Source organism: Corvus cornix, chromosome 12 (assembly GCF_000738735.6).
Source record: "Corvus cornix cornix isolate S_Up_H32 chromosome 12, ASM73873v5, whole genome shotgun sequence".
Lineage (NCBI taxonomy): Eukaryota > Metazoa > Chordata > Aves > Passeriformes > Corvidae > Corvus > Corvus cornix.
In genome coordinates, this window is record NC_046342.1 from 11,352,806 (window position 1) to 11,365,697 (window position 12,892).

The window sequence follows — 12,892 nt, forward strand, 5'->3', positions numbered from 1 at the left end:
TTTGATTCTGCTAGGCTGTGTTTGTGCTCTATAGACCAGGTTATGCCAAACACCCAGCAAAGGTGTGGTTAAAGACTGGATTTTTGCTTGTGCACTGGGTGTCTGGCCATGCATCTGTCCCAGATCTTCTTTGCAAAGAGTGAAGTACTGTGATCCTCCCACTTGCTGTGCTGGCTCCTGTGGCAGGAGGATCTGGAGGGGAGAGAGTTTGGGAAGCAGTATTGCCTCTGTGGGCAGAGGTTTTGTGTAGCCTGGATGAGCACCCAGATACAGACCTGAGTGATAAAACAACAGTGTGCAAATGTTCTGCAAATACCAGATTCATGGTGGATCTTGTTGATTGTTAAATGCCAAAATCCCGATAAAGATTGGTAGGCAGGAGCCCTTGTTCTCTTTTCTGCACCCAGGCACCTAATGGTTGCCGAGCTCTGCTGTCGAGTGTTCTGTTCTTTGCTCTGTGCATTTATTCACCCAGCACTGGGGAATGTGGCTGGAGTGGGAGCTGGGGTCCCAGGCTGATCTGAGCCCTGTGCAACGCAGACCTGCAGTGGATGCACAAAGACAAACTCACTGACTGCGAGATAGCTTGGGACCCAGGTGCAGCGAAGGCACCAGCGAGAGCTGGCTCCCCTGCAGGGACAGGGGGTGTGTTCTCATTGTGCCTGTTCTGGTTTGCTCCTGTGTAGCCTCTTCTCATTATTCTTGCCTTGAGCTGTCTCAGGCCCGAAGGCAAAGTGCTGCAGAAAGCTCTGTGGGCTTTCCCTTGAGAGATGTGGGGTCCTTGGAGAGTGGCTGTTCAAGGGAAGCACTGCAGTGGGCTGAATTGAGGCTGTTTCAGGCTGCACGGCTCTGAGCTAATCTCTCAGAGGCAGAGACATTACTCACCAATCAGGAATGTGTCTGTATTTTTCCTAATGAGAACAAAACATTTTATCCCTGTTCATTAGCAGAGAGTTAGCGTGTGCAGTTGCTATGCCAACAGACTCCTCTTCTCCACAGACACACTGGGGGTGTCCTCCATGCCATGCCATGGTTAGAAGGGTGAACAGGAAGGCTGGTTCTGGCAAGAAAAAGATCCCATTGTTTTCCCAGGGCTGCCTGGACTTCGTGCAGCTGGCCAGACCATGCCTTCTCAGGGGAAGGGAACCACAGCGGGAGTCAAGTGCAACAGATTTAATTTATTGGAAAAATAGTCTTTGCATTTCATGCTCTGTTGTTTTTTCCAGCTTGAGGCACACTCTTCAATAAGAGAAATGAAGGTGTCTCAACGTTCCCAAGAGTCCAGATGGTAAGCAAAATGTGCCAGGAGCCAGCCCTGGGATGCCCATGGACTGCTGCAGCCTGCTGGGCTCCTCCGTGTTCCTGATCATCTCCGTGTGTGTGGCCACTGTCATGCTGGGCAGCCTCTGGATGCTGCTGCATGATGAACCCACCTGACCAACTGTACCACCTGTGATTAGTTGAACGAGTTCTCCAGGCACGTGGTCTGCTGGAAACAGTGAGTGGCTGTATGTGGGAGTGTTCACTTGTTCTCTTTGCAAAGGGAACATTCTCTTTATGCAGGGAAATCCTGTGAAGGATGAAGGACATCTATCTCTTCAACAGCAGCTCTGTTCTGTAGAGTTCTGCTGTAAGCAGATGTATTTACTCCAGAGGTTGCCTATTTGCTTGTCATTTTTGTCTTTGTCACCCCAAGTTTCTTGAGAGAGTGATTGGGAATTATGGGTTGCAGTGCTACCAAAGTCAGGCCACTGTACACCTTTTACAAGAGTCTTCTTGGCATCTCTGGTGCTGCACTTGAAATACAAAAACTGCCTTTTAAACTTTGAATTTTCTGCAGAAGGGAATTAGTTTAACCTACAGACAGAAACAAACCAAAAAAACCCAAAACAAAAACGTGAGTTTCTGATGGTGATCTATAAGTAGAAATGGGTCAGTGAGTGTTGCCAAATCCGAAGACAGACTCCTGGAGCAGGAGTGACATTCATCTCTGTCTGTCAATCACCATGGAATGTGATGAGCTGCTTTGTGCTGGCTGAGCTTTGTGGTGTTGACAGCTATAGACCCTTGAAGAAATGTCTCCCTGAAACTGAATTCTTTCATGCTGCTTCCTATTAAACAGGATAGTTACAATTCTGCTGTCAGTTTGCCTGGTGAAGCACTCTGTAGGTGAATACATGGAATCTGAATATGGGAATTTGAATATCAAATGTAGGGTGGTACACCAGAGATCCCAGACTGAATGAGTTGCTGGAGATGTGCAAATCTGCATGAACTTCTGGCTGAGAAGTGAAACCCTGGCACCTGGATACTAGGAACTGATGTGGATGAGTCACTGACTTTTGCACTGGAGAGATGAGTATCACGTTAAAGCACTGAGAGTACAGGAGCCCTTCATCAGAAGGATGTCTGCTTGTTGGATTTGCAGCTCTAACAGGAGGAGGAATCAGCAGAAATAAAAACAATGAACAAAACCAGACAGCAACCCCCAGCCCAGACCTCTCTGGGTGTGCGGCCTGTGTGGTTTCAGTTTGGTAGCAGAGCTGAATTGAACTCTTAGATAATAAAGAGCAAGTTTTCAGAAAACCTCTTCCAATCTGGAGCATCCAAGAATAAATCCTGAATACATATAACAAATGTGCAAAGATTGGTGAGTCTGGTTGCCTCAGCTTTGCATTGCTCTGGGTGGTTCCAGTAAAACCACTAAATCAAAGCTGTTTGAAATAAGGAATGAGTAAGTCCTTGAGATGACTTGAATTCAGGCCAGTGTCTTCTGGATCCATGCTTTCTGGGTACATAAAAAATACAAGATTGTAAGGAGGCCAGAGGGCTGTGTGTTGTATTCTTTTAGATATTGAGCTGATTCTGTCCAGATCCTGTTGGAAAAGTGCTCCAGCAGAAGTGCACTAGAGGACATGCTTTTTTGTACCTTTGAGTGTGAAAGATCATGTCTGAACAAACTAACTTCTGAAATGTGAGTTACAGTTATTGTCTGAGTCGCGCTCGATTTCATTCCTGTGCAGCCGGAGTAGCAACTTGATGTTACCTAGGAGAGTGTTACTTGTTCCCTCCTCTTTCCTCCCCTCCCTTTTAAGCAGTTCAGGGACTGATTTTCTGCCCTATTTTCTGTGCACCACCACAAGTAAGAGTAAAGATGAACACACAACTGCAGTGCTGTGTGCAAGGCAAGAATTCTTCAGAAGAAACATTCACCATTGCCTCTGAAAACACCTCAGGTGCTTATAGAACCTTGGGAAAAGGGTTTTTTGTTTTTATCAGGACCAGTTATGGGCTATTTGTAGGGTGAGGTGTTCCTTCTAACCCTTAGAGTATGGTTCAAAACCCTAAATTGTGGGGTAGGTTTATATTTTTAAGAAGCTGTTAGCACTGAGTATTGTAACTCTAGGTAGTATCTTGTTCTGTTGGGTTTTAATGGCCTTCCTTCTCTTTTTTAATTCCAGCTATACTTCTACATATCTTCTGCATCTGTAAAAAATGCTTATTTGACTCTTAATAGTAAAACTGGCAAAGGACAGAGGAAAGCCAGGAAAGTTATTTCAGCCTGACAGGAAAGTTTAGGTTGCTTAGTCAGCTAAGTATGTATTATTAACAAAGTTCTATATCTCATAAAGAATGTGGGAAGCAATTAGGGTTACTGCATTTGTGGAAGAAATCACTCAGGATTTGCAGGGAGTCATGATACAAACAGTCTCCAAACCCAAATATTCTTATATGACTCTGCAGGAGAACAAGGTCTGGTAACAATATTGTTCTGTGTAGCGTCAGGAAATCTCTAAATACTCTCTCTATACTTGAGGTAAAAGCTTCTGGATTGAAATGTTCATAAAGAACATATGACAGAATTAAGTTCTGGCACACAATCTTGTGAGGGATCTACCCTTCATCGGGGCAGGCTAATTCAAACATAAGATAATTTGTATTTTCAAAGAACTAACAGGGAGAAGAAGGTTTTTTAAAAATACACCCTATTCTGGAGGAAGAAGGGTGCAGCTGAATACTGTGGCTTGAAAGTAAACTTGCTTTTAAACAAACTCAGTTTAAGGAGTTAGGCTGAATATTTTAACACAGAACTGATGGGCAATTCACTACAGAAGTGGGGAATCCCTGCTGTATTTGATAACCATCACACTAATTCTTGCAGCTCTTATGGAAGTTGAGTTTTCACAGCTTTAGGGAAACTACTGCCATCTTAATAGAGGTATCTTCTTAGAGTTTTTAGAAATGGAAGAGCAGCAACAGTGAACAGAGGTGAGCATTACCTTCCATACAAAGAGCAACAGAATAAGTTAGGATTCTTCCACCTGAAAAACAATAAATGACAGTTATTTTCAATTCCTGAATTGCATAGAAAGTTTAGAGAGGGAACAACTTTTTTTTTTTCTTTTTCCATGACAAGTATGAATAGGTATTGCATGGAGACAGCATGTAGTAAGGTTAAAACCAAATAACAACTTAGTCCTTGATGTGTGCAGTTAACCTGGGACACTTCTTGTCACAGGATGTTGTGAATGCCAAACATCTGTGTGTATGTGAGGACTTCCATAGAAGAAAGAGCCATTGAAGGTTACTAATGCATACAAACCACCCTTCTCCCAAGAAGTCCCTGAGCTGCTCATTTTTGAAGCCCGGGAGAGTATTCAGGGAGGTAAAATGCTACTATGTGCTTGCTTCAGTCTTTTGTTTCAGGCCCGAGCCAGACAAGTGCAGCCTGGTTTGTCAGCATGGGGTGGGAGGGGGGGATGTAATAAAACTGGTTAAAAAAGAGACTGGCACATCTTGCGTTCTAGGTTGGTTCTGTGCTGCTTGTGATGTACAGCATGTGCCTCTTGCTTGCTGAAGGCACTGCCTTGGGCTGCTGGAGTCTGCAGGCTGTTGACTTGAATTTGAAGAGAGGTGGAGAGTGTATTTCTAGAAACTACATGGGTAGGAAGGGTGGTGTGAAAATGAATATTGTAAGCAGAGAAGCTGACTTTCTCCTTTTCTCTGTGGCAAATGCTGTTCCTGCTATTATGGGATGGTAGATTTTACTGAGATACAGAGACTGCTTTATTGCTGATAGCCTACATCTTATTTGTGTTAATTTCCCTCCTTTGAAAGGGTGTTTCTTGCTTCATAATGGACTCTAACTTAATTTGAGCTAAAATGGATGATAAGACGATGCATGAACAGTAAAACCTCTGTTCCAAAGCCTTTTCAAACTAAAAATGTCATGGCCTACGTGAGGTTCATATTCTTCAGAAGTACTCAAAACACTGGTCCTATTTTAGGTCCTGTCTAAACATTTAAAAATAACTCAAAAACAGGGCTCACTTCTAGATGCTTCACCCTTGAAAGTCTGCTCTTGCACTTAGTTTTAGATGCTTACCCAAATATGCAGAGGGCACAGTACAGAACAGCCCTGGTTGTTCCTTTGAACTTCTAATTTCAGAAGGAGGAGAACAATGTCAGGCTATCTGTTGTTTTGTCTCTAGAGACATGGTCTCTGCTGTTAGGCAGTATCCTTTTGAGTTTTGGGTTTTGTTTTGGTTTTTTTTTAACTTTTTGTTGACTAACTTTGCTGCTGTGGCCCCTGGGGAGAAGCTATGCAAAGCTGACCGGTAGCGGAGCTGCGGTGATGTGTATTCTTGGAGGCAGGCTGTTATGATTGAAAAGTGAGTTGGTGTATTTTGGGAAACTATAGCTCCTCTCCAAGGATACAGTCTTGTGTGCGTATCGTGTTCTGCAGTGAAAGTTACTCCATGGAGTGGCTGAGGAGTTGTGTGCTCAGATTACAGCTGGGGAATACAGACAGGCCTGGGGCTGAGGGAGAATCCAGGTGGAGTATGGACAGGATTAGGACAAGAATCACCATGGGGAAGACTGGCACCAGGTAGAGGGGACTGAAGTTCCTTTCCTGTTAATTGCTGCCCCATTATCTTGATTTAGTCAACTCTTTGATGCCGGAAGAAGTTTCTATCCCAAACTCTAACTCTCATCATTGCTGAGTAGCAATGGGCTCAGTTGTTACCCCATTTACGGAGTATCTTTTCTGGTTTGTTCTCAGTTTCTCAGTTGTTTTCCTCAGTAGCTTGGCTCAAGCAGTGATTCTCTCTCAGCTTGTTCCTGTGTGTGCTGGACCTGTCTGCCATTCTCCAGATAGTCTGTCCAGATTAGATTTAGTTTGAACCCATCTTTAGCTGGTATGATCTTTTCTATTCCTAGCTGATCCATGATTTTAACTAGTGTATTTCCCACTAAGCCCTGAGAAGATTTAAACAAAAACTTTTTTATGAGGCTAAATTTGTGTCAGCCCCACCATGGCCTCCTGGGTTGACATTAGGTGGCTGATTGCTCAGTTTGGTCCATGTATAAGTCTGAAAAGTGCTGTCTGAGCCACGCTTTTGTGGGGTTTTGATTAGTTATCTGTGCGTGGCAGAGTAAACAGTTTCTTCTCCCAGAGGAAGACACAGTCCCTGCCATGTGTGTGGAGTACACAGTTTAAAATGACAGAGAAAGGGTGCCTGGAACTGGGACAGTCTGCAAACAGAACTGTGCTGACCACAGGCTATGGTTTATCCTTCCAGCACAGATGTGCATACTTTTCCCTTGTTTCCTTACCAATTTCTCTGTTCTGTCTAGCTGTTCCTTCTAGCCAAGGAGCAGCCACTCAGCTGTAGAACTCAGTGCTATTCCTAACAAACTACTGTCAATCTGGTTTTCCTGTCTCCTGGGCACTTTTTTGCCCAGGGGTGACCCTGGCAAGGCAGCATGCTCTTGAAATGCCGACAGTCAGCCAGTTATACTGGCTGAAATTCCTGCTCATAGCAGTTTGCATTTCAGATTGGCACTGCAGACCTGTTTAGTGCATCTCTGCAGCCCTAGGGTGAAGGTCTGGGCTTCCCTGAAAGGGGAAGGGATGAGCCAGTCAGTCCTGCTCAGCCAGTGGCTGTCAGACTGTGCAGGTGGGAGGGGAGCAAACCAGATGAAGAACAGTCTCAACCAAAAAGCCTTTAAAATTCATGGCTCTCATGCACAGGTAGCTGGTTCTGAACCTTTGTGCCTCTAGGACAGCACCAAAGAACCTTTCTCAGCCCTGAACCAGGAGCTCAAATATTTTGCCAGAAAAAGTTAGTATCTCCTTAATCTGACTGAACAGAAACTCATGTTTGTAAAGCCACTTGAAAATTTCTTGTTATAAAATTGTCTTGTTATAAAATCCCTTGTTCTGGATAAGACATGGCTAGATGTCTGCATGTTAACAAAACTAACTAGAGAACTCTTGCTCCACATGGTTTATTTCTCCAAGTACCAAATCTTGCAGGGTCCCTGCTTCTGCTTTCTTTGCCACTTAGTTTTCCTGTTGCTTATTTTCACTCCTCCAGGCTGTGGACCCACTGTGGTATGAAGGGAGAGCATTGCCTGATGGCCTGTGCACAGCAGTAGTTCTCTCACCCCTCCCTATATGCAGTCTGGTGCTCTGAATTTTGTCCTTGAAACAAGAACTTCCAAGTGTGGACTGTGTCTGGCATGGGGGGCTGTGACTGTACAGTAGAAGAATAAGGCTGCGTGGCTGCTGCCAGCTTGTGACTCCTCAATCATGTGTACCTTGAATGCATGGTTGGTTCCTGGGCCACCATTCCATTTGAAAGCAGTGGATATCCAGTCTGCACGGGACAGTCCTTGAGACTGGTGTGAAGTTGATCCTGGCTCCCAGGTCTGCGCCCAACCTGTTCAGGCTTCTGCAGTAGTGCAGTAGGAGCTGTTGTGTCTCCGATGTGCTATGTAGGTGTGAAGCTTCCCAAGCTTGGGAAGGTCCCCAGGCTTTCTGAACAGCATGGTGTGTTGTTATCTGTTACTGGCTTTATGAAAGCCTTGGCATTGGCTTCCTGAGGTGGAAGAAAATGTCTGGTCACCTCAGTTTGGATCATTATCTAACAGACCTGTGTAACCTAATTGCCAGACTATTGAGCCTAGCAGTTCAGAGCTGATGACTGAGAACCTTCCAGGCTGAGGCACTAATTCATGGAAGATTAATTGATCAAAGCGACATTTCTGATAATGCTTTAACATAACTTGAGTAATACAGGGTAGAATACACCTCATCTTGGTTTGAAGGCAAACCACAAGCAGATTGTGGTAGTGATGTGGAGTTCTGTTTATTCTGCTGTCTCTTCTGGGTGGGAGGGGATAGGTACTACTCAGTGGCTGCATTACATTAAATGTATTTGCATGTTACTGCCTGTATTCATGGCTATAGCCAGAACTGCTGACACTCTTGGACTGAGGGGGTAAGACTGTCAAACTGCTGTCAGGCTGTATGGTTCTCCAGAAGATTAGTGGGGAGGGCAGAAAAGTGAATTTTATTTGAAATGAAGGAAAACACCAAGAATAATTCCTTCCTGTCCACCCAGGGCATATTAGTTCTTTATAGATCTATTGTGGTACTAAATCTGAGACTTAAGGGGGGTCAAGGAAATTTCTTTAACAGAGCACCCTGCACTGCTCAGTGTCTGCAGAGCAAAAGGATTTATTCAAGGCAGACTACAGTGTTTAACACTTCTCATTTGCATCTTGACAACTGGATGGTGGAGCTCGGGATGTGGTCCTTGTGTGTCTGCCTGTGGTCTGTACCACTGCTGGCATGAACTCCTTCTGTGGTTGGCCTCTGTTCTCCCTTCCACTGTGCAAACCTGCAGGGCTGATGCTGGCACAGAGACCACGGGGTTTCCTCTTGGAATGGGAGTATAGGACTGGTGCTTTTTCACAGGAGTTTCATAGGATGTTTGAAGCTTCTCTTCTCTCTTGCTGGGTTACTCCAAGGCCAGGTTGGATGCAAAAGAACTTGCCTTGGGGGTGTGGCCTTTGCCTCTGGGACGTGGGAGCTTGGTTAGGGGTCACAGTCCTGTCCTCTGGGAAGCATGTGCTGGTTGCAGAGATCTCCTCTCTCCCTTTTGCAGGGCATCCTGCCAAGGAAAATAGACTCTAAGACAGAAGCAATTACATTGAGATAGTGTGCTGTCCTGGCTGTTTCTGGATGAAGCAGCTGGGCATTTCTGCTTTAGACAAATTGGCATAAAACAGCTATGGCAGAGCAGGATTCTGGCTTTTGTAGCCTGTTGAGCCAAAGCTTGAAAACAGGAAGATCCTGGCTGAGGCTGGGAGAGGTGCCCCTAATGACAGGGAGGGCAGTGTGGTTGGGAAGGTGTGCCTTGTTTGAGGTGGAGGCCAGTAAAATATGAATCACATCTGTTTGAAGTAGTGATGAAATCCCAGATGAAGGTTTTCTGTAATACCTGGCCAAACAGTCTGGTGTGCTCCAGCTTTCCTTTCTCCCTGGTTAGAACGGATGGTCCTGACCTACTTTACCAATCGTGCTTCTGCTGAGCGCTGCCCAAGGCTTGGCTGTTCTGATGGCACACACGGATCTGCTGTGTTCACTCTGAGCGAGGAGTTTCCATCAAACACTTGGCAGACAGGGAAGAGCTGTTCCCGAAAGAGGGACTGTGGGTGCACTAAACTGGGATCTGCCACTTCTGTGCTCTGTGGCTCTGGCCCTGGGTTTGCTTTCCCATGGTGTGCATTAACTTTTGTGTTGCACTGTCAGGCTTCAGTTAGATGGTATCTAAATGTTAACATGAGAGATGCTGCCTTTAGAAACAGCCAGGGAGGTTAGGCTTCCAGCCTTCTAAATATGTTGTTAAGCAGGGCTGAAATTACATTCTTAATATTTAAAAATAAATGAAGTCTATAAATGTACCGTAAAATAGAAGTTTAAATAGAATATCATCCTGGGGCAAATTGCAAAGCTTTGTGTAGCTCCGTGTCCTGCCTTTGACAAGATCCAGAAGCAGATGCTTAATGAGGACTGTAAGAAACAGGGCATGTATAATGTGGTGGGTTTGTTTTAGTTTTTTTTCATTCTCCCCCCCTTCCATTTGCCTCCCAGCTTATGACCATCATCAGTTTAGTGCCCTGCTTGGCCAGGAGTTGTATCTCATCATCTGATCTTGACTATATCTATCCTCCATTAATTTATATAATCCCTCTTCTAACTTGTTTATGTTTCTGGTCTCCATGACATCCTACAGCAGTGAGATCTACAACTTAATTATGCATTTTAAATGTTATTTGAAATATTCTACATCCAGTGACAATATCCCTGAGCTGACTTAGGAAAGTTGTCTGTAGCTTTGGTGAGTGCTCTGTTGTTTCTGCATTGTAAAAAAATGGTATAATCATGTAACTCCATCGATAACTCCATGTTTTTCATCTTGACAGAGTCATGTTTCAGACCTCTTGACTTTTCCATATCTTCCCCCTGGTTGTTTCTTTGTCCGTTCAAAGTCCTACTCTGCTTGATCTCTCCTTATATGGAAGCTACTCCATGCTTTTGGTCATCTGTTGTCCCTTTTGTCATTGTCTCCTTTTTCAGATGTGGGAATCAGAACGGCCTTCAGCATTCGACAGCATAATGGGGATACGTGCTTTCTTTCCTAATTACTCCAAAGGCTGTATTTACCTTTTTGCTTGATACTTAATACTGAACTGACCTATGAAGTTTTCAAAGTTTTTCTAAGTGATAACAGCTAGTTTTGATCCTGTTGAGTTTATGTACTTAGAATATTTTTTGTTGGTTTTGGTATTTATTGACATCTAAGATATTGTGTAGTTACTTTAAAGTGCATGAGTTCTCTTACTTTTTACAGTCTTCTCTGACTTTGATAGCGATTACTAATTTTTTAATAATAAAATTTGCCACTTCTAGACATACTTCTCTTCTTAGATCTTATGTGAACATACTGAACAGTGTAGATTGCAGAATCAATTCTTGGCAGGTCTCACTGATAACCCTAATCTGACAGGGAAACACTTGATTGCCTGTCTTTTAAGTACTTATTAAATAATGATAGGGACTGTGACTTTAATTCCACAATTTCTTAACTTCTTTTTCAAGAGCCTTAGCTGACAGTTCTTTTAAAATCAGTTTAGTTAATATTAACCAGATTAAAAATTGTCTCTTGGATCTCAGTTAAACAGAAATGGGAAATCTACGCTTGGAATTTCCTGGGTGCTGCAGGGGTTTCTCTCTGCTCCAAATATTCATCTGTATTTTGGGCAATAATGGCTTCTTGAACTCATACAATGAAAATTGTTTTTATGTGGAGTGATGGGCTTAGATGTATGTAGATTAGCCTAAAATCAGAGAATTTGCTCAGCAGAGCCAATTGGATGGGTAGCTTCAGTGAGCTCTGCTTTCCTAGCAAGGTTTTACTACTGCTGTAAACCTATCTAGACTCTTCGGATATACTCTAAGAGAATGGGATATTTTTTTCCTAACTAGTTCTTTTTTTCCTAGTTGAAAGAATATTTAAGTCACTGATGGTATTTGTCCACATGCAGACATAACGTGATATGGCAGCTAGGAGATCAAAGGATTCTTGGGTGGGTAAATGGAGGACTGGTGGATTCGAACTGGGGAAAATAATATTTGTTCTGAGTGCAGTGTTAGAAAGCCAAAGGAGTGGCCTGTCCAGGTCAGGTCTGTCAAAAGGGAATGCTTATCCAGGTCAGGTAACTAAAAAAGTAGGGTGTTGACAAATTGGGATGAGCTTAGAGAGCTACTAGAAAAATTAAGTATTTCTGGCTGAAGAAGCTCAGACCACTTAATGTATCCATCTGAAGGATTACATGTAGCTACAATCTGTGGTTTGGGAAAGCTCAAAGCTGGCAGGATATGTAAGGGAAGGATTGCATTATGCTTGTTTGTCCTTCGTCTACTTCTTAGGCATCTATTATTGTCCGCTGCTGCAGCTAGGGCTTCTGTGTAGGTGGACCTCTGTCAGAGTTAGAATAGCTGTCTTTATCTTCTTGTCCAAGGAGGATTAAGAAGGAGGATTAGTTTTCAAACTGTTCATACAAAAAGTGACTAGAAGCTTCTTTGACTTGGAAGATCTTGTGACAAGCAAAGCTAGACAGTATGACAAGGCATTTTACTTGGGGTAAAGAACCCTCAGACATCAGCTTGTTGGGTTAAGGTGGTAGTTTCTGTAACTTAGGAGCCCTAAGAAAAAATCCTGGGATCACTAGGAGAATTTAGTCAGGAGCTCGTGGGCTAGAAGGGATGGTTAGTGGTGTTCTGTGGTTTGATTACACAGAAAATTGGAGCAGATATTAAAGGACTTTAATCCTCAAATGTGTAACACTGGCAGAATGTTATCCTTTGGTTGTGTTAAGATGCTGAGAAACTAACAGCTGGCTTGATATCCCCTTTTAAAAATGCACATGCAACATGGTCTTGAGTTCACATTGTGTTAGTATTTGGGAGGATGGTAAAGTGGAAAAGTCAACTCTCGATTTGCAATGACAGAGTATATATGAGGAAAGCTTCTTCAACAGTAAGCATCTTGTGGTTCTTTCGTATTCCTTGTAAATGTTTGTGTAGTTGGTCTTGGTTTGTAAAATGTTCACTATTTAACATTGTATTAATCATTAACACTTCATTAACCAGTTGTACTGGAAGCTTAGTGTTTATAACACATTTTCATCAGTGCAAGGGTAAAGTTTGGTTGTGCTAGAGCTGTTCAGAAGAAATACCTATCTACTACCATCAGTTGATTCCAGTATGGCTGAAATTAATATTTAGGTGGCCCCAGAGATGCAGAAGCACTTTCTGCAGCTTTTCCCAAAGAGCAATTTTGAAGTATCAAAAGCATTTCCAAGAGCATTATTGAGGTATCACAAAGCTGACAATATTTTGTGCAACATGCTTTGAGTATAACTTCAACCCCCATCCAGAAAAGTACCTTGTAATGTTCAGCAATAACTATCAAGGGTTTTCCCAAGTATTTATCTAGGAATGCTGTTAATTCTGTAGTACAGAACTTCTGCCACC

At 43.3% G+C, this 12,892-nt stretch overlaps 1 protein-coding gene across 6 annotated transcripts in view; it reads left to right on the forward strand.

Annotated features, from left to right (window-relative positions):
- PLXNB1 (plexin B1) overlaps positions 1–12,892 on the forward strand; it is a 74,317-nt gene that overhangs the window by 20,528 nt on the left and 40,897 nt on the right. For 2 of the 6 annotated variants that reach the window (XM_039558862.1, XM_010390127.4), the window contains exon 2: positions 1,227–1,498. The gene's annotated coding sequence lies outside the window, so the exon portion shown is untranslated. Of the gene's footprint in view, positions 1–1,226; positions 1,509–12,892 lie in introns of all 6 variants that reach the window. The other 4 variants (XM_039558865.1, XM_010390129.4, XM_039558863.1 and 1 more) reach the window with 3 other exon arrangements.